Source organism: Chiroxiphia lanceolata, chromosome 1, assembly GCF_009829145.1.
Source record: "Chiroxiphia lanceolata isolate bChiLan1 chromosome 1, bChiLan1.pri, whole genome shotgun sequence".
NCBI lineage: Eukaryota > Metazoa > Chordata > Aves > Passeriformes > Pipridae > Chiroxiphia > Chiroxiphia lanceolata.
Window position 1 is genome coordinate 31,565,667 of NC_045637.1, and position 27,082 is coordinate 31,592,748.

Below are 27,082 nucleotides of genomic sequence, written 5' to 3' on the forward strand. Positions count from 1 at the left end.
TGATATTGAAGATTAAGGGTCAGCATTTAATCCTCACTATCCTAATCCCTAAAATTACAAAGACAGGCATAAGTGCATGTCTGCTCCACTAAATTACCTTGAAAGAAAGCAAATTCCGGATGAAAAGGGAAGCATATTTATATTATGGTGATTTAAAATCTGTCGCCTAAACACATCTTTTCCCCTCTATCCATTGACCTAAATTGCACACTAAAAGCTTGCTTGTCTGCAAATGGGCAGCTAACACTTTGAGACAATCCAGAGATTCTTCACTTACGCACAATCATGCCAACTATTTTTCTGACTACAATAAACACTGTCTCTTTCATATTTTGCAGAAACAAGAGTCAAGTTACAAACCAGAAGAATTTATCTACTTTTCCCAGCCTGATTTCTAGATATAGATAATTCTATAAATTTAAGATTCTGAGAGAAAAATGTATTAATGAAAATTAGTGGGTCAAGCATGCTCTGACTTAAACAGTTGCAACTCTAAGGGGAATTACACCCCAGTGGATACTGTACCTCAGAAGAAGTAGAATTGTAACATAAAATATCCCTAGTCTCTAGAAGAAAAAAATGCTATAATCTGTTCAGAAATGTCACTAAAATATTAGAGATTTCTGTAGGTTACATGGAATGACGGAAATTAATGATGAGCTGCCATTTACTGGAATAGGACAAAGACATTGACCCTCACTGTCCGCTCTGTTGCCTTACCAACATTATATTGCAATGGAGGAAAAAAATAGATAAACCACCAAAAATACTGGGACATAAAAGACTAAAAGCAAACACATAGAACTGTGTTCTGTATTTTAAATTCCGCAGTTATCTACTCCCTAATATTGTGGGTTGACAGAAGTGCTACACCATGCAGTGAGGTAAAATATCTATGCTGCACTCAGCCCTTTCAGATTTGCCATGAGAATTATCTGTCTACATTTGTATGAAGATGTTCTGATATTTAGTTTTGAAGAATTCTTTCACAATTTAAGACATCTAGGAGAGAAGAACTTTATCACGATTGTCAAAATGAGCAACTCTGTAATTATATTCATCAAGGGGGCACTAGTTTCCTTCTTCTGCAATTTATTTAGTATAATTTTATACTCTAAAGGGAAAACAAAATCCTTGTACAAAATCTATTACGCAATAAGGTTTTTTACCTGTAAGGACATTTTTTTTACTAGCCATAAGGTTTCTTTCTGCCTTCCAGAGTGTGTGGAGCTAAAATGCTATCACTACATTTCAGAAGACTGAAAAAAAATCTCAAGCTTAGTAACCGAGTTTGTTTTTTTAACTCTGCATATTTCTCCATTAAAAGCATATTTTAGAATCATCCTAAACCAGTTTTTCCACTAATTTTCATCTTCTGTAGGTATAAAAAACGTCTTCCAAACACAAACCCTTCAATTAAAAGGTTCAATCATCTCAAGAAGAAAAAAAAACCCACACAACAAATGCTGCTGTGATATTCGATATTTCAGAGCCAAACCCCTGCTGCTTGGTCATGATAGTTATAAAAGCACACTAATGAAAGCAGAAAAATTTATAATTAATTTTAATTCTGATGAAACCATACTGCTCTAATCAACTGCCTATCAAATGTCAGTGCAGATTACACTAACAAAAATAATTATTACGACAGGTTGGCAGAATAAAATTTTTTATATACTCCATCTGCATAGAGAATGCCTGTGTGGGAATTGCTTTTAATGAACAACAAATTACAATTACTAAACTAAATGAACCATCTGCCTTTTCTGTTTGTTTTCACAGTCTCACTGGTACAAGGTGCACTGTCAGCTTAATAGCCATTCAAAATGGCAGACTGACCTCTCACCAGACTCTCATGTCCACAACATTTTAACTGAAAAGCCATAGCAGATGTTTTTAATTTTATGAAGAGGACAAGTATGTTTTATAATATTCTAAATATAAAAGGCCAGTGTTTAAATAATAATAATAATAAGGTACATGCCTATTTCAGACTGGAGGGTTTGTATGACTAAGTATCTCTAAATCCTAAAATAGCACATGAAGTATTCATGGGCCAATACTAATAGAAACAAGTCTTTTATGTCCTTTATTAACAATTTTATTTAAGTAAATGTTCTGTCTCTAGTCTTTAATAAGTGACCACTGGTTTTTTGAGAAACAGGAGCACGCATGAGGACTTGCAGTAACGACATCTATTAATAAACTTTTACCAAGCATATTTAAAGTGCTTATTTGGATATGTCATCTGGCACCTGCATTAATGAAAAAAAAAAAAAAAGAAAAACCAGTGTCTTATTAGCATAGTCTCATATCAGCTGAGCATTCCTTGCTGAGTTTTTGAGGACCATGATATTATGTAACAGTTGGAAGAGTAACCCTTATCACAGTCATTGAGGGGAAAAAGAATCTGACCTGCATATGTACTTAAAAAAAAAAAGAAACTCCACTTACTACTATTGTATGACATAAAAGGGATGGTTGAGGATATACTTCTTATTTCCTTATATTACTACCTAGCGACAACATTAGCCATATTTTAGAAAAGCCTGGCTCATCACTTATTATTAAAAAGCTTAAAATATTTCTAAAATGAAACCTTTTCTGTTGAAGGGGCTGAACTTTATGAGCTTTTGAGAAAAAAGCTTCCTCTTTGCCTGAACTACCAAAATCCTTCAAGCTAAACCTAAAAGTATCACTGCTACAGAAAAGAAAAAAAATAAAGAAGAAAGGTAAAAAATCCCAAACAACACCAAAAAAAAAAAAAGGGAAGAAAAAACCACCACCACCAAAAACCCCACCAAACCCTATGACTGTGTCAGTATCCAGTGAATCTTTCATTTCTCTCTGAGACTGTCCGCAAATGCAACTGTGTTATTTCAGATTTGAAGCCCTGATTTGAAGGACAGTTGTAAAAAGGAGAAAGTTAAAAAGACTCTCCTTTGTTTTGAACAGCTTTGGTTCAGATCTTTGGGGATGTGATCAGTAAATGTAAATACTATTTTTACATTCTGCTTTTAATGTTATTTGCATGTTTATTTTCGATTTATTCTAAGTTATTGAGACAATGTGTAAGACAAGGGGAAAAAAGTGACTGAGAGAATGGACATCTCACTTCTAAGTATATTAAATCATTTAATGAACCATAGATACAGACTGATGTAAAGTAAAATCAACTTTTATTTCCAGATCTCCATAAAGTTGGATAAGTAAAGGTGGCTTAAAATCATTCCTGTTTTAGGTCAGAGTTATTTATCATTGTCCATACTAGGGGGCTACTGTACATTGCTTCAGAATAATAGATTTAGCTGGTCTGCATGGCAGTACCCACTCACATACCCATGTCTGACCTGGGGATTAAAATAATCCTTATTCCCCTCCCCCTTCTACACACCTCTGGCTAAGACTAGAAATAACAAAGAAAAATCTGATTCCTCTACAAGGATATTTGACATTAAAAGGTGCATTACATTGCTTACATTATGATGTTATTACAATTAATATTTACAATTATCTAACTTGTAATACTAGCATTATTAAATAAATTCTTTGTGGAGATATGTGAGGAAGGTATGTTAAAGGATGATTAAATGTTAGTACCTTCACTGAACAGCATTAATAAAACTGCTTCATTCTCATTTTTACTTTACGGTAGTCTTGTTTCTCTTGCTATTTGGACTTTATTTGAAGAAGCTCTCGCTTGAAAGCCTTTGACTGACTTCCACAACAGTTCACCTTCTAGGATCTGCATAGCATTGTTTGGGGCAATGTTTTTTGTTCTGTAGTTCTTACCATCATGGTCTGGATGCCTGGAAAAATTACACTTCAATTTTCCCTTTGAGGTCTTTCCTCAAATAATCAATGTGTTTTCTTCCTTTCTACTAGATGAAGCTTTCCTATTCTTTTGGGTCAAGCAACACTTTTCCCTCCTACAGCTCTTCTTCAAGGCCCACTGACATACTAAAGTCTGAGAATTCTCCAGCACATTATTAACAATCTGCAGGGAAAGAGGAAGTACAGAAAAGTGAAAAATACCATGCTCAACAACATGCCCCTCCCTGAAGAAGATTGATCCCCCTCTTACAATTCAAATCCTCTGCTCTCCCACACACTGTCTGTGTTACAGAAATCAGTAGTGCTTTCTATGCAGAGAGTCCATGCATATGCCCTGCCATCTCCCAACTCTGTATCGGGACAGTGCAGTGCACCATCTTACCTTTGCTTCCCCTATTCCCTTTAAGACCTGGCTTCCATAGATGGACTGGCCAGCACTGGAGAGTTGCTGTGTCAAGACCCAGACAGCTATCTGCACACAATCTCAGCATGTCTGGATTGTTTATAATAATGTTCACAACACTGGAGCCTGTCTTCCTAATCCTTGCTCAGAGCAGAGTGTACAGAACAATTAATAATGGCTAGCATACAGAGTTAAAATGTTACTGCAATGTGAAAAACAGTAATCTGAATCAAGCCATATCTCACATCTTGCTATGTGGATTCTGCAGAACTAGCTGTCACAGGAGCCAGGTGGCAGATGCCTCATCCTCTTCCAAGAGGTGGAATAAAATTGTGCTTCCTAGAAACATGGGGAGATCTTGTGTGGTACCAAATCATAACTGGTCTTAGAATGATCCAAGTGTTTCTAATAGTCATTTTATTTAAAAAAAAAAAAATATTCAAGGCCTGTACCTTGACATGATGTACTGAGAATATCATATTATCTATGGAGTAATGCTGATGAATTATTACTCAAATCCAAGTCCGCAGTCTATGAATACTCATCTGAAGGGAAACTTTTTGTCATGTTCTTTGAACAGAAGCAAATTAATTAGTTACCAAATGGCCCTTTCTGTCTATTGTCTGTACTTCCAAATTAAATAAATGAAACACTAATTATGATGCAGACACTCCTTTCCCACGCTGAGTGATAAGTTGACACAGAAAAAAAAAAAATAACCCAGACATGCAGATTCCGTTGTTTACCATCAGAGTAGTACCTTGCCTTAGTGAGACTAAAATTGTGAACAGAAAGGCATCTTATTTACATTTGAAACACTCAGTTCTTGTATTCATTTTGAAGTCTAATGCTGTCCTCTGAGAACAGTCACTGAGGGAGACAGAGAGATGGAAATGCAGGAGCAATACTATGAATCATACCCTTGGCCCAGCTACTCCAACATGCTGTCTGTGCAAGTAGCTAATGTCAGATCCACAGAAAAGCAGGGTACAAATACAAGTCCTTCAAGAGCCAAAATGAATGTGCAGTATGACGAGGGATCCTTGCCTGACCCCGGAAGACAGTCTGTTTATATACTGACTTAAACAATAATAATAGAGAACCAAACGTTCTTGTATCTTTTTGTTTTATCCCACATAATCAGAAACATCATTAATGTTCATGCCCTTATCCTTCTTAAAAATCCTGATAAACTGTTTATCCGGATAACCCCCCACTGCAGCAGTGAATTTCACAGGCTGATTATTTACTGCAGAAAACCAGTAGCTTGGAGTTTCACTGAATGCCACCTCCCTCTCCTACTACAGTGTTGAGTAAAGGGAGCACGTGGCTGGGTTTCACTCTCTCCTTCATCATTTTATATACAGCCCTAAGCCATACCACCTTGTGCTGTGATCCCTTCAGATCTCACAGGCTAAAGCAGGGTCAATACTTGGAGGGGAGATCTCCAAGGAAAACACCAGTGCACAAAAAAGAGTTTTGGTAATTCATTGATGCTACTCTCTGTCTAAATTAGTAATGAGTCAGTGCCCTAGCTTGGCGTTTAACAGCACCGTCCTGTTAGGAAATGTTTTCTTTTGGTTGAAACAAAGAACAGATTTCACAACTGCTTGTACTTAATAAAGTTATTAAGTACATGGTACATTTTTTTTTTCAAAGGAGGAAGAGTGTTAAGACAAATGTCTTGGCCAAATTTCAACTTCTAATTATGTTTTGCCTACCTACAGGCAATTCCCTGCGCAGTTTCACTCGAACACAGGTTTTTTTCTTTTTTTTTTTTTTCCACCTGCCTTGAAAATACTTGCTGTGCAATGCTGCTGCACACAGTTAAACACAAGCTTCCTTCCACTCTACCAGTATGTACATGAAGATGGCCCTATATGCACTTAGACTAACAGAGAATGAAGGAGTACTGAATTTAATTAACATTGTTAAAACATTTTGAAAGCCTCTGAAGAAAGGCTTTACAGAAGTGTAAAGTATTACCATGGTTCCTACAGTCTATTTATTTAGACTTAATAAGATTCCCTTCACACACACACACACAAGTCACCTTTTTTCACTTTGCTAAGTAAAAGCACATTAATAAATCTAATATCCAAGCCATCAAAATTTATTTTCACCTAAGAACAAATGTGGCCCAACATGGGCACCCTTTATTCCCTTTATCCTGTAAGAAACTGAAAGACAAGTGCAATTTGCTATGTGGTGGAATGATCAAAAATTACAAATTTTGATCAAGACAGTGAGAGAGCAGATTCTCCATTTGCCAATCACTCTGAAAACACAAGCTTCCAAGTATCTTTGAGATTTAGCCCAGGGAACTGCTAGCTGATCTGAATCATGTACATGAAGTGAGGTTTTCAGAGAGAATTAGGGTCCGACTCATTTCAGTTTTTATAGATGGAAAGATTGGAACCGCAACTAGAAACCAGTTGTGAGAGCTGGAATAGAACTGGGACAGCAGCTGCAAAATACTTGCTGTCAGAAGCACTGACTAATGGATAGATGGCTATATTCCTGGCAGCTCAAATCTCACAAAACTTCAGAGGTTTACTTCTCTTTTCTCATCAAATCGGAAGGTGGCAAAGTGTGGGCCACTAAGTTCTGCAAGTTCTGTAGTTAGACTTAAAACATCAGACAGAGAGCTGGAAAATAGTGGATATATTTGTCTGAAATTCCTGAATTAGTTCTTTCCATGCCCCGCCTCTTGGCTGTTTGCTCTTCACAAATTTCTACATACTAGATCTGCTGACCTAAGCAAGGAATTTGTTTCAGAAACAGCTATGTTTAAATACATATTGAAGAATATCCAGGGAAAGCACATTCTGAATGTATAAACTGAGCATTCACGAAACAGCCAATTTCTAATGGTACATTTGCAATCAATCAGGGAACAGAAACATACCATGTGTCAAACCAAAACTAACCAACAAAGCACAAAAGTTTAAATGTATTAAATATTGAAACAGACTGTAGGTTGCAGCAAGCAGCTGGACTGAGAAGGCTTTGGAAGATATTTTTAAGACAAAAGAACTTGAGAGAAGCTGATTTGAAAGAGAAGCAACATCTACACGTTTAGCAACCAGCCATATATATAAATGACCCAGTGATACTCATCACTCCTTGGGTTACCTCAGTAGCCAAACGCAGAATCACAAGGCTTATGACTGGGGGACAGCTATGTGATGTTGCCTTGGCCATTCCTACCAGCTGTGAATCCCACCAAAATGACTTCAATTTACACAGCTGATATATCCAAACTCTTGGCAAGATACAGAGTAAAATGATTCCACCGTCCAAGTCTAATGAAATAGTTGTGCAGATGAAAATCATCTGCATCTTGGAGACACCCCCACCTCAAGCACAGATAATTCTCCTGTAATGGCCTTGGTCATATGTTAATCAAGAAGGCTGACAGACTAGAACTCAGCAATACTCCACGTGGGAACACATGAGTGCACCCACTGGGCTGAGGAACAACTACCCCAAACTGCTCCCACTCCTGAGTCCTCCTGTAAAAAAAGAATGGAATCACTCAAGAGTAACTTCATTTATTGCTCTCATGGCCTTCAGCTATTTATCAATACCACTTTATCGTCAAATGTATCAAGAGTATCTGACAGATGTGCAATAATACGCATGCTTTAACAGTGTCTAAGGGGTAAAGAAATGCCCTGATGCCTCTGTCATCAAGTGCAGCTAGTAGCACTGATTCTACCTGGTCTTTAAATATAGCAATTCCACATGCAGGTGTATAGAAGTGACAGTAGTTCAACCAATTGATGCCCGAATATGCATATTCAGTCAGTCCTAATTTGACTCTATTGTCTGCCAAGAAGGTGAGAGTATGTTGGAGTTCCCACATCAAACTCTCCACAATTTTTCATTGTAACTGACTTAAAATATTCTAAAACATATACATATATACATTTCAATAATCAATACAATTATTTATGCACATGAATATTTAATGAGACTTTGAACTAAAGGTTCAACAGTTTAAGAGACTGGAAATAAGAAACAATATTTATTTCATTGGTAGGTTTTAGTATCCTGAAAATGAAAGAAAGAGAAGGTCTATTTCTTCTTATTGATAGTACAGCGTTATTTCCTACCGTGATTTGGCTAGATGAAAAATCAGCATTTAAATAGAAGCCACCAATTCAAAAGAGTAGTCCAAATCTGGAGTGATTACAACAACACTTTTTCTGCCAGCTGTCTAGTGGTCCATCAGAAATGCTCTGGTACTCTGATTCTGTTTTTTGATTGGGGTATAAGTCATCATAAGTCAGTATTGTCCTTATCGGGATTGTTGCTATCAGCAGAAAAGCCAGGAAATGATAGCTCAGGTAACAGTACCCCTCCTCTTTACCATGTGACCATGCTTGCATTCAAGTCATTATACTAGGGAGATTCTGCACTGATGCTCTGTAGTTAACAGACATCACTTGTCTGCCCTTTCCATGCAACTCTGAGAACTAAAATTTATTTACATAATTTTTAAAAAGCAATGCCCAAATTGAGACCAAATGTTCAAAGATACTGTTGAACTGCAAAAGACATCTGAACATGAGAATTAAAAGAAACTCCAAGGATTGATACTACAGGAGTTAAATTCATTTCAATGTGAATTTTACATTTTGATCACCAAGCAAAAGTGAATTCTTTAAAACACATAAATAAGTTTTGATATGCATCTACCATTGTTTATTACAATATATTTTATTATTTATAGCAACATAAACCACACAAGTTCCCAAAGGGTTAATACAACTAGATGACTGAAATTCATGAGCATAATCCTAAACAAGTGAGTTGAAGTTCTATCAGGTCTATTTCATAGCATCAGGGATTACTGCTAGCAGTCTAATCCTACTGAGCCTAAGGGAGGAACGTTGTATTGTATTTGAAATCCTGGCCAGGAAAGAACGGAAGGTTAAATGGGTGCCTTGCTCTGTAATCAAATATCACAGGCACTACTTATCTATTCAATGAACAACTAACGTAGAAAATCAATTAGGAAACAAATAGCATCTTCTTTTGAATTTTTTTTTACCTAACAAAAAGAGAGAGTTAGGAATAAATGGTTTCAGAATACTGTTTAATGAAACTATATCGTATTATAAAATAATTCTATACATAGACTGGCAAATATTAACTAGAAGGTACAAAATACTCCATGGCAACTGCTGGTGTTTTAATGCTATTTCTTTAAGTACTAGGGCTATTTTCTAGGATAGCATGTATTCAGCCTCTGGAAATTGAGTGTCTTCTGAACATACAAAGCAGCACACAGAAACTATACATACAAAATATTAACTGACTGCAGATAATTGGACAGTGTTCAAATGAAATCACAAATACATATCCGGTTGTTTGTAACTGAACATCTTAAATTATGTATCAGCTGCGAAGAGCATTTCTTCAGCTGTGCATCGTCTTTTGTTCACTTGGTTAAAATCCCAGGAGTACTGAAAAAGGCTGAAGCTCCTGCTGGTCTTTGTTCCCAGCAGGGAGAAGTCCCTTTTGGTGGTCTTGAGGTTAACACTCTACCCGCTTCCCCCCCCATACCTGTCATTCTGAATAGACTTCACAGTCTGTGCACACAGACAAACAGCCTGACCTGGCCAGCTAGTTTGACCCCTGGGCAGGAAGAAGATCACATCTGGTTATTAATATTGGGACATTAAAAAAATGTAATCTTCAAGGCACTTGGAGAAGCAGGCTGGCAATTATACAGTGCGCACTGGATGTCAGTCAGGGAGCATGTTAGCCTGATATTATGTCCGAGAACACTAAAACGTTCATTTTTCTCTGATGAGGGGTTTCAAATACAGTCTCCCTCTGTATCTCTGAAAGCTGGTAAGAGAAGTTAGCCCAAAGCACTTAAATCTTCAGATTATCTGTTCCTCTACTTCCCAATTTTAGTCTGTTTTACACAGTTTTATAACGTACAACATTTGTAGCTGAAAACTGATGCAACTAGAAAAAAACCCACATGATTTTACAGTAGAGGAAGGCAACTGATAAAGGGAACAAAACCTATTACAATTGACAAAAACGCTTCCCCATTACATTCTCTGTATATTTTACTACTATCCAGATTTTTAGTTCATTCATTCTAGGCATCTGCATATTAGACGGTTTAAATACAGTTTATATAATTTGATAAAATATACAGAAACACATTTTTACATGCTTGTGATATATATGATACACAAGTGTATGTATACAAAGCTTTATATAGCACAGATTTAAGTGTCATGTGTGAAATCTTAGTTCCACCAAAGTCAGTGGAAAATTTACCTTTTGCTTGAGTTGGGACAAAAATTAACCCTAGCTAAACAACAGCACAGAGTCTCATCAGGATACATACTGTGACTATAAAGCCCTGGTCTGACACCTTTATATAGCCAGATAATCATTTACATGTGCCCCCACCAGTTATACCCAAAATAGAATGAAAGACCATAGTTGGAACTATTGTTGTGATATTTTGCTGGTATCCCAGCCTAACTGATGCCACATGGAAGATTTTGTTTTGCCAATGTAAAATCAGCACAGGTCCAGCATACTTCACAAGGAGCACTCTGACCTCCCAAGGCACACTTCTACACCTGTCATGTGAAAGGTAAAGGACCATAGTCTTCAGAGAAGCCTCAGCTGCATCCCAGAAGATGTTGCAAATAAAATCTCTGTGCTTGAAACAAGACCTAAAATTGTCTCTAAGGGTAATTATTGTTAATTCTCCCAGCCCAGTTAGCTTAAATCAGCTGTCAGTGTTTGGTTTTGCTACAAACCACCATCAAGACTTTTTCCTTGCTTTCAAATGAAATAATTTCCTTTCAGATTACATTGGGCCAACACCCAGGATGGGCCTTCTACCAATGATGTGTTAATCTTATGATCTGTGAGTCTGAAAAAGGAATTTCATAGTACTGGAAGCAGGAATTTTCCAGCTTTCCAAGAGAATGACAGTAGTACTTGTTTTTTAGTTCTAATAGGCCTTGAGAAGTCAGACATTCAAACTGAAACACTATTATGCATGGAAAAGCTATTATAGGAAAAATGTAAGACGTTTCTAAAATATATTAGTCACAAAGTCACAGCGGTGTTTTTCCCCCTTAATATTAGTGGAGCTGGGCTTGGTACACGCAATCATGAAAAAAGAGTATTGATACAGTTAACAGAGCATTCTACAAATTTCTAACATATTTTTCCTAATGCAAAACATACAGGAGGTTCAAAATGTATCATAGTTTCCTGTGGGATAGTCAGTATACCTTTTTCTTTATTACTTAAAACAACATAGCCACTCAAGTTTGAGACAATAAAACCTTTATCACACTCATCCCAGATAATTAGAAATGCATATCTGACAATGTACATAAACACACACACATACACAAAAGAAAGAGGAAAAGAAGATTATTGACAAAAGAGAAAAAATGTAAAGTAGTTTAGGGCTTGGCAAGAATGAAATCAGGCTAAGGGCTGCAGAAATGACACCGTTCCCCATGCAAATAGCTATGTGAAAAATAGACATGTAGAGATGTTGGTAAAGCAGGAGGAAGATGAGGTAGTAATACTGGTAATACACTGTGTGTACAACTGAGGTTCCAAAAGAGTAAAACATGAAGTAAGGATGGCACCATGCACAGTCCTGAGGGAGCTGGCATTTTGGAGTGAAATTCCAAGCTTCAGGCAAGGGAGGAAATGTTTCTGACAGGTTGGGGCCTTTCAGGGTTGAAGCTTTCTAGTTTTAAATAGTAGCTGCTTTAAAAATGCTCACAAATGGGGAACAATTTAGGAGGAGAAATGGCCTACAGATGAGATGTCTCAGTGTGTACGCTCACCCACAAAGTATGTTACAGTTATCAATACCCAGTAACCTGTTTCGATCTGTAAAAGATATTTAGGAGGTGGATTTTATTATATCAACTCACACTCTGTATCAAACAGGGAAACTGCTTCCATGAGAGGGTAAACACTTTCAAATTGTCTCCTCTTTTACACATCCTCTTTGCAGAGCAGTTTCTCTGACTCTTCCTTTGTGACTAGCCTTTTATCTAGAGCACCAGAAACAAATGGAAAAGGCCTAGAAATAAACTTTGGGAGAAAAACAGAAACAGTAACCATCAATTTCAGCAAGAAATTACCCAAATAACAGAACTTTTTGAACTGGATAATTTCTCACAGTAGTGACAAACCACAATAGTCAAACCACAGGAGAGACGTGTCCCAGTCAATTGACAAGCTAAGAAACACTGTTGTTTTGGAAAACTACTCCTCCATCCTTGGAGTAATACTACTGAGATCAGCAATACTACAACAAAGATGGATTTGGCCTACAGTCTTCCCAACTCTCTCCTCTCATCACCATTTTAATAGGAAACAAACAATGTTTTTAAAGCTTCAAACAAATTCTATAGAGGATAAAAAACAGTAAAAACCCTGTATTTTTCCTGTATTTTTCCTGTATCTTGGTAAGTATTTAGACTTTTGTTTAACAATATGACCTACCTCATACTAAAGATACTTCACAGACTCTGCTCATGCCACTGGCAGCTGAGTATCTTTTGTGGCAAATTGAGGAAATAATCCTCACCAAAGACTAAATACTAGATGAAAAGTTGGGGGACAGGATGTGTGAATGAGAGCCTGGTGTATGTTTTAGCACCACAAAAGAACAACTGGTGCTCGGAAACAACTGTAGTAGTTCATCAAGCGCAGAACATGCTGACACAGCCCAGGCAGGCTCCCTGCAAGGTGAGCACATAAGAAATGAAACCTACCTGAGCAAGGGATCAAAACATAAGACTGCAGTCAGACCCTACAGCTTGTGACAGCAGCCACTGCCTTTCTGTACCAGATAAAAAGCTTCCTGCAGTCACCACCATCCCACTGAGCCAGCTCTGCCTGGTAGCTCCCCACGTCTCCCTGTGTAGCGGGGATTTCACCCTCATCACAGACACACTTACATGGGTTATAGCTACTGACCTTCCCGGTTCTTCTCCTGACACGGTGTGTGGGAAGGACAGTGCACACACAGCTGGCTACCCGACAGCCGGGGACTCCTTGGCACAAGCAGAATAACCCTGCCCTCCCCCCAATGCTCAGTTTCTTTTGCCCCATTAATGGCAGAAGGGGACTTGAGCTAAAGTTAAAAAGGGTTGTCCTGTGACTGTGTTTGTCATACGTTTCCTTATTTCAAGTTTTCTCCAATGACTAATACCCTCTTTAAGAGTTTCAAACAAAAGTAAGTTATTCTAAGATGCAAACTGCTGGACATAGTGAGAACCATTTAGATGTATTTCATTTTATGGGGGCGTAGGAAATAAAAAAGGAAAAAATCCTCAATATTTATATACTTTAACTTTTCAGAAAGAAGGAGGGGAAAGAATCTAAAGTATTTCAAAACTAATTTTGTGAAAAAAATATGTAGTGATCTACTGCCAAGATAAATGCCTCTTTGGCTTTAACTAATTAGCACTACTACAGGGTTCAGTAGTGACATTTCAGCAGTAATTGATCCTCCGATGCAATTTTTGTGTATTTCAAACCAGCCAATACATCCAGCCAAGAGGGCTGTGCAAGGAGAGAGGCTGGCAGTCAGCACTCAGGATCACCACCTGAGTGTGACCTTGGATCCCGGGATGCTAAACACACGCCACCAACAGGAGCCACTAGCACTAACCATTCCTGAAAATCAGACTCCTAATGCCTCCACTTTTACCACTTTATTCTCTACTCACAGGTAGCACAGCTAATTTAAATTCAGGTAGTGACTGTCCTAAACTAGTGTTTTTATATACTCACACAGGGACTTGAGAACTTCCTGGCTTGCTCTGAAATCACTATTTCATTTCAAATTTTGTACTGACTTGGTGGGGAGGGCATTTGGCATCATATTTTCACATTACTTCACACTACATACAGAGTAACTTAGTTACTATATATATTTTTTCTCTTCTAAACCCTAATGTGAAAGGTTTTAATGTCAAGCAGCATGAAGGCCAGAACAATCCAAAAGTCAGCGTAGCTCCCACAGTATGAGTTCAACCACAACAGACATCCCATCTGTATTTCATGGTGTACCTTAATAACAATCAATAATACATTAAAGTTAGCACTGAACAGTATAAAAAGAGCACACTACAAAGAGTCAATTTCAGTTATGCCTTAGCCTTGCAGACCAGGCGCAGAAACAACTTCTTCTATTTTGCAGCAGTGAATGGATATTTGGGGTAAATATTTGCAGATAGATGGTTAATTAGTTATTTCTATTCTTCAGGCTCAGCAAACAGTTAACTGCCTACAGGCATTTGCACACCAAGCCACTATGTATAGCAATACATATGGCAAAGCAACAGGAGGCAGCTATCTGAAGAGACAGAAAGGTGACATGGGGGTAAGGGGATGCTTCTTTCCTCCGCTCTCCTAATATTAGGGGGAAATTAATTCTTCCATGGGGTAATTCAGAGTCGGAGCTTTTAGCTCTCAACTGGCTATGCAGGAAGCAGCCTAACCATTTAATACAGGCACCTAAAACACAGGTAAAACAACTCATGGATTGGAAACTGACAGATAGAAAACAAGCCAGAGGAACTAGCAGGCCATTTAACAGAAGTTACCCCTATGTCTTCTAACATCAAACTAGGACTGATCTTGCAGAAGTCATAAATGAATTCATGCCAGGCAAGAGCAGCCAAAGAACCCTCAGGAATGCCAGATAGTTTTCAAGATAGCTGAGCATGCAGACAAAATTCAGTACTGACAAATAAATCCAAGAAAATGTATATAGAAGGAATACTTTGAATCAACCAAACATGTTACTGGTGTCTAAGTTAAATGCAACCACTCTAGGACACTTCAGCATCAGTATGAAGTGGGGGGCGTGGGAAGAGACATGTAACGAAAAGCAACATATTTCCAGCACAGAATGCAGTAGGATTTGTTTAAAGCAGATTATATTTTTGGATGCACCAGGCATGGGACAGTAAGATCATACGGTTCCACTGAGAACAGTGTGTTCAGTTCTGAAATATCTATGTATCTCAAGAAAAATTCAGCAGTCGTAGAAGGAGTTCAGAGATCAGTGACAGGATTAGCAGAAATGTGGAAAAATTTCCTCTGAAAGCAACACTGAATAGACTGAAATTCTTTGGTGCGTTAAAAGTGTAAATAAAAGACAGGCATGATAAAAAGACCATAAAATAATCACAAAGATTATTATGAAGTTATAACGATTATGTAGAAAGACCACAAAGAATATAAGAACACATGATCTTTTTTGTTCTGTTATCAGATGAATAAAAACAAACAAAACTTAACAAATTAATGCTAGAAATTTTTTAAAGCTGAAAAAAAATATATTTATATGCAGGTTAAATTGACTTGTTGAACTCTTTCCCCCTACATGTGATTGAGCCAAGAATTCAGTTTATAAAATTATTTGATGTTTGTGTACCTATAAGGCTACCCCAAGACCACTTTGGGGAAAAAAATATATACTTGAATTCATATGATGTTAATTCATTGTTAAGTACAGAGGACATAAGAGAAGAAAAAGAATTTTCTTGTATGAGTAACATTATTCCATATTTGCCCATGAAATTACTTTTTTTTTGCTTTGCTCTGAGAAGCAACTGTTGTTAGCCAGTCTGTAGCAAAGAGATTAGATAACGTGGATTAATGGTATAATTTGCTGTGATAGGACAATGATTGCATAGTTGGCCTATTAATGTGTTGTTGCTTTTAAAATAGCATTCTCTTCTGTTATGGACAGCCACTGCATGAAATGTACTTAACTAACTTTATTTGCAATGGAGTATTTTTCATTAGGACAGGCTGGAAAGATATCTCATGATTAAGTGACTCAGAAAGAGCACCAAAGAAAAAAGAAATATTCTTTACACCCAGACCAAATCCTGATAATTTTATCCCTAAAAGTGTCTATAAGAAAATTATGAGTAACTGGGAGAAGGAAAATAGAATAAAAATGGAAACCCAACCTTTACTACAGCAGACATATATAGACCTTTGGACAACATTATAGAAGGTGATGTAGCAGCCTGGGGTATGTATGGATGCACATAGTTTTTAAATTCTGTTTATGCTCTTGGGAAGTATACACTTTTATAAGCACACACACGGCTTTTTGTTTACCTCCACTGCACTCCCTGTGCAAGAAACCCAGTTTTCAACAACTGTGATTTCCTCCCTAACACTAGTGTTGGATAATATCTCTCTCTCTGTGATCTTGTGAGCATGAACAACTTCAGACTCCATCTCTAACTCATTCTTCTCAATACTGTAATTCATCCTTCCCAATTACAGACACTCTATTAAATACACGTAAAGATAATTTCTTCACATATGTCCATCTTTCTGTCTGCATATGTTTAAGTGTTATGCTTAATTATAATTCTATAAGGTCCATTTAGACTGTCAAATATACTGGGGGCCAACCTTTCACTCACCTCTGCTTGGTTAGAGACAAATTTTCTTCTTCCCCAAGGCCATGCTCTGTTTCTTACTCCAGACAGTATTGACATTACCTTCTAAATCTACTAGGACAAACAACTACTAGAAGTAAAGGAGACATTTGTTTAGTTCCTGTTGCGGACACATGAGGCACAAAACCTTTGTATCTGGAGAGCACAAAAGTTCTGGGATACAGGCTGTAGCACGAGATTTCAAAGTTCTCCTTTTATTGATTACCAGCTCAACTCTCCTCCGTTTCATAAAAATTATTACACACACAGAACTCTTCACAACCAGCATAGCTCTTGTCCTTTGTTTGCCCCAAAATGTTCTGGGTAAACCTTATCATGTTTTGTAATTTTGAGGTAGCTGAGGCCACAGAATTTGAGCTGTTCAGTGGAGAACTCCTGAAAGAAATGAAATACCCTAGCAAGACTTTTGGATCCAGGTCCTACATGTAACATGTCAAGCCACAGACGATCCCACAAACCTATTTTTGTTTTTCAGAAATTAAAAAAAAATCTGAAACTACAAAGTGCCAGTGAAAGAGCAAATCCTTTTTCCAAAAATACCTGTAAGCAGTCCTAATGACTAGTTACAAAGATTTCCATTCCTTGAGTTCTATAAGTCACAGAAATTCAAGTGTTGTGACATTTTTGAAGCCTGACACACTACAAAACATACCAGTGGAGATAGGAAAAGAGAGACAGAGCACATTGGCAGCATATCCAATTCACCATGACCTATGAGACTATCTTAGTAAATCAAACAGTGACAAAGGATATCCACAACCTAGGTACAACACCTATTACTGAGATGCATCCACAATGGGGTTAGTCCCAGGGGACTAACACTACAGCAGTACTTTCAAATCTGCCCAAACTCCAGGTCAGAAATGTCATAAAATTAGTCTTAAGCCATTTTTTGTGGCCTGTGATCTTTGTCATCTGAGAGCTGACTTCACAAAATCTTGCTCTGATATATCCCAGCAGGGTCCCAACTTCCTCCTGGGTCAAAGATTTTGAGTCACAGAAGTTCCTGAACAAATAAGGACATAAGGTTTTCAGAAACACTTGCAGTTCGGCCTCATTTTTTTCCTAATTTCCAGTCATTCATTAGCTGCATACATATCTGCAAATGCCAAAGGGTGTTTCCAAAATAGTAACATCTAGATACTAAAAGCTGTCTCATTTCAGTGGTAAATCAAGCCTTTTTCCATGCTCTCATCACACAAAGAGCAAGAATACCAAGATCCTCTTTAGACTTTGTTTCATTGTTCTAGTTGCAAAAATATCAAGCTTCTGGTCATTCACAAAGTGTTTATTCAATTAGAAAACTTTATTATTTTTTTGCCTCAATCTATTTCCCATAGAGCAAGTTTTTGTCTAGGTTACACAGAAAATGGGAACACTGTTGTGTGAATGGTATGAAGCTGTATCAGGGGAAGTTCAGATTGGACTTTAGGAAAAGGTTCTTTACTGAGAGGATGGTTGGTCAGTGGAATAGGCTCCCAAGGGAAGTGGTCACAGCACCAAGCCTGTCAGAGTTTAAGGAGCATCTGGATGATACTCTTACTCATATTGTTTAGTTTTAGGTAGACTTATGAAGAGCAGGGAGTTTGACTCAATAATCCTTATAAGTCCCCTACAACACCAGAAATTCTGATTCTATGAATAAGAAATGTCCTTCCTCCTCTTTTTCCATTAGGACCCAGAGTTTTGAATTTAGCATAAGGATAATATCAGTCATACCTGTTATGATACTTGAGCTACTTGCAGCTTTTCAGGATTTTCCATGGAAAATACCTTCAATCTTAATAAAGTGGGGGAGACAACTGACCTCCCCCACCCAAGGACTGCTATAGGCCCAAACTTAGGGCCTAAAGGCCTAAAGTTTAGAATGTCAAAGGAAAAAAAAAACCTTAAAATGAGGAGATATAGACCACTGGAATTGTCCGATAAAGTTCTTGTAAGAAGAGTTTCCACTGTAGACCTTTGTTTTAAACAGGGTCATCACAACAGGACTGATCTTGAACTTTCTCTGACCTAGAGTAACCTATTTTTCTGTAAAAGGTTGGGTATAAACTATCCCTGAACACCAGATTCCATGCTGTCTTTATGGGTGGAGGTGGCTCTATGGTTCTTTTCTCCAGTAGCAGCATAAGGAAGTGTATATTCTTCTTTGGGAGAGGTTACAAGGGAGAACAGAGACTACAAATAAACACTGTCTTTGGGTAGAACCCTGAACACTGTCTCTGTATGCTAGGCTGCCTGCACACAATCCAGTAAAAAACTATATAAACAAACTATATAAAAGTAGTTACACAGTCATGTAATTTAGACATGTGAATCATGTGAACAGCATGGTTTGATTAACGCTCTAGGATAACAATTTTAAATATAAAAAATTAAATTTTTGCTAGGTAACCCAGATAGTCAAATGCTCACTCTTGGAATAAGGTTAGTATATTACCATTCATGGCTTTCATTAGCAATATGTAGTTTCCCACTCATGCATATAGTCAAGGAGTATTGCTCATACTCCTTGTATATGACAAAACCATTTTTTTCATTACTGTAGCTGCTACTGCAGTAAGATGCCCAAGGCATGGGAATCTGCACACTTCATCATTCAAGGACTACCTTTGCTCAATTTTTGCTTCCTTCAATGCCCCCTGTCTTTAAAAGCTAAGGATTATCTTAATGCCTTCCTTCCCACCGGGAGAGTAGAACATGCAGTTTCCCCCGAGGCTATGGTACACAATTCTCTGTGTATCTGTCTGCTGTAGAACTGCAGGGTTGGCACCTTCTGCTGCAAACCAAGGGGGTCATTTCCATGACATCCTCCTTCATGGTTGTCCACAAAGTAAAGGTCTTGCAGTTCTTAGAAAACCTTCAGTTTTTTCTATATATCAGCATGAGGTTGTATGATGATCAGTCTGAACTATGTGCCTGGTTTAACTACAGTAGTCTAACAGGCAGACCATCGGGATCAAAAAATATTACAAGCTATCACTTATAATTAATGGTTTATTAACAAAAAAACCCTACTCAAGTTTAATGTAATTAGTACCTACTTCCTGTTGTACTGTATTGTATTTTACCCACAAGCACACATGGAAGTTTATCCAATGAAACATGTCTCCTGCATTGGGCCCAATTCTTGCTGAAATTAACAGAAATGGCATTAGTCATCATTTCATACCAGCCTCTTCATTGTCCTTTCTTATCCTTTTCTGGAGCATTGCTCCAGTGATACCCCAAAGGAGGAAAAAAAAAAAAGAAATGCAGAAAATGAATTTATCTGTCTAGCAATATAGACACATATAGCACCAATACAATCTTAAGAGCATTGTATCAAACAGCTCCAGTCTCAGTCCTCTACACATGAGGTCTCTAAGGTTTTATTCCCACCAACCCTCCTATAATATCACAATTCTGGCATTTTTTCTGGATGAATTAACAAAGGCATAGACCAAGGGAAAGTTTCTTCTAAATCACTTAACAAAAGCAATGGCAAACCTGAATTACACATATGCATATCAAAATATAACTTTCCTGTAGTGCCTCAGTCTTTTTATTTTTTTTTACTGCTCATTTTTAAATATATGGAAGAGAGCATGGAGAAAAATCTCACCTGGGAGAGTCTGGCAAACTAATTACAGTTCTAGAGAAGACACTTGTAGTAAGTTGCATAATATCAGCTAAAATCTCCTAAGGGTAACGAGAAAATCTATGTTGCAAGGCTGGGAGGGAGTGGTTGCCAAATCCATAGCTGCAATCTATTAATGCACACATACACATGCACTCTCATTGACATAATGCTCTTATATACACTATACACTGCATCTCTAGTTTGAATCTCAATTAGCAATAAATACATATTTCTCTTAATGTCAGAACGGAAGAACTCCAGGCATAAAAACCAGCTGTTATACAGCCATTTTTTGTGTTGAGCATACTGAATACATGAGGCTGATCCTCTTTCTCCTGCTTTTGCTCTCCTCCTTGCTCACTTCTACTCTCCAAGAGGAGCCACTAGGTCGGGCTCCACTGGGCAGGCTGCACACTGGAAGTCATGTCGAAGTAGTCTGGTATAGCCTCTTTTTAAAGAGCAGCCTTATACAATCTCGCCCAAAACAGCACCCAGACTGGGATTCTGGACAGCATTTCAATAGAAGAACACGAGGACTCTTTAAACTGCGTTTTGAGAGCACCTTTTTGTTTTAGTGTAAAGCTGAATATAAAGTATGCTATTTTTTTACAAGAACCATTAGACAGGACTATTTGAGAGCCAGACATTTGAATATCAATTTAAATATACATGAAATATGTGAAAATTATTTCTCTACTGTTTTATTTTAAATTTATAATGAAAATAATAGGTTTGAAATTGCTATTTTTCTAGCCAACAATTTTTGTTTGTTTGTTTTTAATAAATGTACTTGTCTATAGCGTACAAGTACATACAGTAAGCATATACATTATAGATATCTTTACACAATGTATGTATATCTGTGACTGGACAGTGTGTTCTTTGAACACAAGTGTCTCTTTATACATGTAAGCACAACAGTATAATTTGAATCACAGTAACTACAACTTGCAGTGTAAATTAAATTCCATAAAATATTTAAAAGCTTAAATGAACATAAGTACTATAAAAAAATTAAAAAATACCCTCTATCCTCTGTATCATGAGGTTTGTGTTGAGGAGCAAATTAGAGTAACTTCTGTTTATCACTGAAAACAGTTTTCTTCACCTAAACAAACAACAGGAATAAGATTAAGCAAAAGCATGGTTTGGCTCCTCAGATGTGCAGACATATTCCAATTTCCTTTCCACAATGATTTTTATGCAAATCAATGCTGCACAATCTCCTGACCTCTTTTACCATCATACTGGGACAATGATAGTTCAATAATTGAACTGGCACATATCTAGGATATTTGATTTTATATTAAAAAGTTAGTGCAGGACAATTGAAATGAAAAGAATGTGACTTTCTGTTAATTCCAGGCTGATCAAGCACGAACATTTCATGTCAAACAGAGTAAAGCAAACAAAGTGATTTGGGATGTGAGTCCATTCGTCCCCACATGCATATACTTCACACCCCCCTCGGTTGTTAATTCCTAACAACGATGCTTTCATCCAGAACGAGGATAATGAGAAAAAACCAAGCAGTGTTCCTTGGGGAACTGTTACACTAAAGTTACCTAAGCACTAAATCCCACTTGTGCCTCTTGCACGTGATAAAGATGAGCAAAGCATTCAATATCCCTGGTTGATTTAAAATCCAAATATGCAAACAGCATTATGGAATCCAGACAGACTATTCTGCTTCGCTGATGACAGATGCAGAAAAAGAGCTGGTCTAATTAAGCTTTTGACTTTGAACCAGCAGAGAAGTGGACACCTCACTTTAAAAAAGCAGTGCAGAACCCCAGCTGACAAGCAGGTGCTGCATGGTATTTGCATTTCCTGCAGAGGATGCTAGCTAGCAGGGCCAAGCAGCTAACCGTGAAAATTCTTGGCCCTAAGTGACCCAAGGACAGACTATAAATCCAGCCTATAAAATATAGTAAAAGCCCTGTTTGTTCTTCCACCCTTTCAATATGTGATGTTATACATTTGTGATTGTCTCATTTTATTGGGCTCTTTAGAAAGATGTTTATGATCATTTGCAGACAAAACAAAGGCTCATTGTAAACTCTCTTTTAAATAAGTTGAGAAGTCAATATGAAACAAAGGGCACCACTTTCATGACTGCTTACATGCAAATTATGCTTGTGTGTGTAATATTACAATGCATTTCAGCAAAGGGATATAGTCCTAGCTAATTACAAAGCTAACATATAGTAGTATTGCATTAGCAGCCCAAGAAATTCCTCTTGAATTGCATACATCTGAAAATAGAAAGACATGCTTGTGCGGAAACTTAATTACTTTGGCAAAAACTATGAGGGCCAGATTCTCAGAAGAAATAAACACAAAGGTCTGCTTTACACTCCCAAGGATCTCACTCTTTGTTTATTCAGACAACCTCCATCAGATAAAACTTACCATTTGGATTGACTAATTTGCCTTCTTATTTATAGTATCTACAGCTAAGTAACACAATTACTGCTCGGTTTGTGAGTAGGGAACAGAATACTGCTGATCTACAAATACAAGGTCTGAAAGAGACAATCAGCGAGCTCTGCCAGGTTAAAAAAGTTAATGCTGTTGCATTCCACCCTAGGCAAAGAAGACAAGCCTTTTTCAAGGACAGTTCTGACTTAAATGCTTTTTTATGGGTTCAAAGTAAAACATTATGGTAAAAAAATGAATACAGCTTTGTTTGTTTCTTCAGTCATCGTTAGCAATAGACATAGGGGTATTCTGTTTTTAAGCCCATATGGAAAGACCATCAACACTTTCTGCTTCAGGGTCCTTTGCCAAAATACCATATCCCACATGCCTTTTACCTTAAAACATAAAAGGAAAGGTGTTGTTCTGGTCAAATAAAGAAATAATTTTTACTAGCATACGTCTAATGTTAAAGCTGCCTAAATCCTGCCAAAGACATTACAACACCATCTGCAAAACAGATTTTCATTAAATTGATCAGTTTAAAGTTAAGCAGCTAGGCAGATGATGCTTTTGAGCTAACCTTTAACCTCTAACCTTCTTAAACTGAAATCAGGTCATTCCTTTGGGGTAATATCTTTGCCATTTGAGAACATGAGAGGTAAAGTGATCTCCCCAAATTTAACTGACAATCATAGCATTAATAGTGTTATGGATCAATATTTTGTCAATAAAGGGAAAACCAAGGTAGTTTTCACACAGCTGAGTATTAGTCTGCTAACTGCTGCCTGTCACTTTCCCTGAGCTCCTAAATAGTTGCATATATGATGTAAACTGCAGTAAACATCCAATATAAAAGCACTGACTATTAAAGCTGTTATCAGCAAACTGAATAATATTTTTGATAGACCAACTTCGAATATTTACTTGTGATTAGAAATCGATCATGCCATTCAGTTACTTGGTTAAGTAAGCTCTTCAGCCATCCCAGTTTACTCTGCAAAAAGGTTACCCTGTATTTATTAATAAAGTATTTGAAAATTATTTTATAAGCACATGACATGATATATGCTATTCCGTGAATCAAAAGCTATTTGACCAAGCTACAAAATGGCTGCCTTAAAAGCAGTTCCAGCTATATGTACTTTACATCCACAGAGACACATCACTGCCCTGCCCCAGCCTCCCAAATCTGCAGAAGCTGAACACTTCCTCCTGCAGAATGGAAATGCACTCTTGCTATAGAAGCTTTCTCTGTTTACTTATGGAGTCACTGAATGCTTCTTGATGGATGCTGCCAAGAACTTGCAACTCTTCTGTGGTTTAATTTGCTTACATCGAGCTCCACAATTCCAAACTTAAGTCTTTGGGAAATTCATTAGGCCAAGCTGAGTTCACTCAGGGTAAAGTCGTCTTTGTTCTGGTTCCTAGCAGCCACATTACCAACACCACTTGAATACTGCACTTCTGTAAGGAACAATCAGGCCATTTCTTTTTTAAATAACTTAGAAAACAGCTAAAGGTTTCACTTTCCCACATTTAGAATCTAACTCTAAAAGTGACATTTCCGTACTGTCTAAAATTATACAGTTTCAGAAGAGAAGCTCTGATGTTCATGGTTACTTTAAAAGCTATGGCTATGAAAAGACGTACTTTTATTCCATCAGCACAGGAAGAGAAATCAAGCTGTTATGGCAACATTTATAAAAAGAAAATTCATAAAACAATAACATTTAAATAAATATAAATTACTAAAGAAAAACTTTGAGGTACTTGACAAAGCAAAGGAAAAAAGTCACAAATTCTTTTTCTGTGCTTTCAGATGGTTTTAGTATTAAAGTTTTTATTACCAAACCATATTCACAGCACCTTAATTTTAAAAGAGTTAAGAGGAGCTGCTTGAATATAAACACAATTCATGAATATTCAATATCATTCCCAAGGCATATACCTATTATTCATGCAAATTAATGTTCATTTTTTCCTTAGGTGCTCTAAAAGTTTATCTGATGTATCAAGAGAAAAAAGTTTACAACTCCCTTGGTGTCAACGGCTTGACTAAGACCTGACAAAACTATCAAGTTAGCTAGCAAATAACTTAACAGACTTTCAAAATCTCATTTTCACCTTGAGGACTGAATGTACACCCACAATTAAGAGTAAAGTTTTCTGGGTGACGTACAGAGGCATTACATTCTCTTATAAAGCACACACATCCAGAACATTTTGGTCATTTGGAACATATTGTAGCACTTCACTGCCAACCCCAAGTCTTAAAAAATAATACTAATACCTCAGTTGATGTTTTAAATGAGACATTCCTCTCCTTCAAATTAGCCTTAAAATGAAATTATATTAAAAATGTGTTTGTGTATATGCTATCTGCTTTCTGAGAGTCACTAAACCTAGTGAGGTTCATATGTTCAAGCCTCTCTAAGAAGTCATGAGGGACAGAAACTTTTGACACTTTCAATTGTCCTTCTGTAAAATGAAAATCCATGTTACTGCATGTGCAGCATATGTTAACTCAGACCAACCATTTGCATGAACACCAGAAGAATGTTATTTCTTGCTTAAACTAGAGGTCTGCTGATACTTTTCCATATTTATTCTAACAGTTTAAAGAATCCTTTTGCACCAGGATGTCTTTAACTGATACAGAGACTGAACTCTAAAGGCTAGTAGTGGCCATTTGCTACATATGATAGCAGCACCACATAGGCACTACTGGGCTATTGCTCCATCTAACAAAACAGGATCTGGCAAAGAAGCTGATTCAGCAGCAGGACATTTTTAGTGATGAGGGCTAAGAGGTAATACTCATTCCCTTAGAACTCCACGTCAAATATTTTGTAGAACATGTTGCAAACCGAAACATATTTCATCATCATTTCTCTAGGGATCGGGTTGAGTGAGTGAAAAGACAGTACTGTTTTGAGTAGATAGTTTATGTAACTTCATAGCTATGCCTGTAGCTTTTTTTAAAAAAATAAGCAGCTGGCATCCTACTTTCAACAGTCTCTGAATGGAGAACTGAAGCCACCTGAGAAAGCTGCTGGCCTTCCCATCTCCTATTCTATCATTCCTATCTGTGACACCATTTGCAGTAGCATCTCTCTGAATGGTGGCATTATAAAACACATCATTGAAATAATCCAGGTTAACACTCCAAAAAAGAGATGGTGACCAACTTGGATCATTTAAAAAAACGTGACTTAGAATGTGTCACTAGACCCTCCGTTCTTTTTGCACTTTTCATAACACAACTTTGGATCTTAAAAAAAAAAAGTAAAAAAACCCCAACAGCAAAAGAAACAAACACCCTTCTAGAATTAAGGAAAAATGAAATTTAAACAAAATACATTATTAAATTAACAGAGTAGCCAGCACTGCTGGACAATATAATAGACCAAACCTCATGTTACTGCCATTTTTGTTCATAGCAATGAAAATCCACGTTACTGCATGTGCAGCATCTGTTAGCTCAGACTAGCCATCTGAATGCAGTTGAACACCAGAAAAATATTACTTCTTCTGTAAACTAGAGGTCTGCTGAGACTTTTCTGTATTTATTCTGTGTGTACACGGTTTCAACATGATTAGAAAACCAGCATAGTTGCTGTAATCAGCAGATGACTCCTGATAGTTTAGTTATCACAGATTTCTAGTATAAATCAATAGATAACACTTGCAAAATGGATTTTCTAATCATATTTGGAGCTTGTTACAGTGACTAATGGTTTGCAATATTTCCTGAATTTTTATATCCCCTAGACAAAAGAAGTTTTTAATAAGTTACAAAGTTATTCATCTTGGAAACGAATGTGTTATATTTTGTACATGAACCAAGACAATCAAGCCAATCCAGTAAACACACTGCAGAAAATAAGTTACCCCATAATTAGGGTTTGGAAAAAGTCATGACAAGTTGTGTAATAAATGGTATTCATCACTCCCACATATTCATTATATCCACATAGTTTTTTCCAGTAAAGATAAAAATATAGTTGCCATTCTACTAACATATTTATCTACACCACACCCTTTCATGTTTGTGAAAAATCATTACTGGCTTGGAAAAGAAGGGCAGACAAAAAGATGACAGTGCTTACTTTTGAATATCCTTGGTAATAATGTGGCACGTTGCATGCGCTTACTGAAAATACCAATGTAAAATAACTTGGCTGTGACAGATTATGGTTGCAAACAGATACATATACCAGAAAGTGATCTCCTTCCCTATGCATGGAATGGAAAAATCATGATTTTCCATAATCTCCGTCA

The 27,082-nt window shown here is 37.1% G+C and overlaps 1 protein-coding gene across 7 annotated transcripts in view; it reads right to left on the reverse strand.

Moving 5' to 3' along the window:
• ZFHX4 (zinc finger homeobox 4) overlaps positions 1-27,082 on the reverse strand; it is a 149,007-nt gene that overhangs the window by 93,777 nt on the left and 28,148 nt on the right. The gene's annotated exons all lie outside the window — the stretch shown is intronic.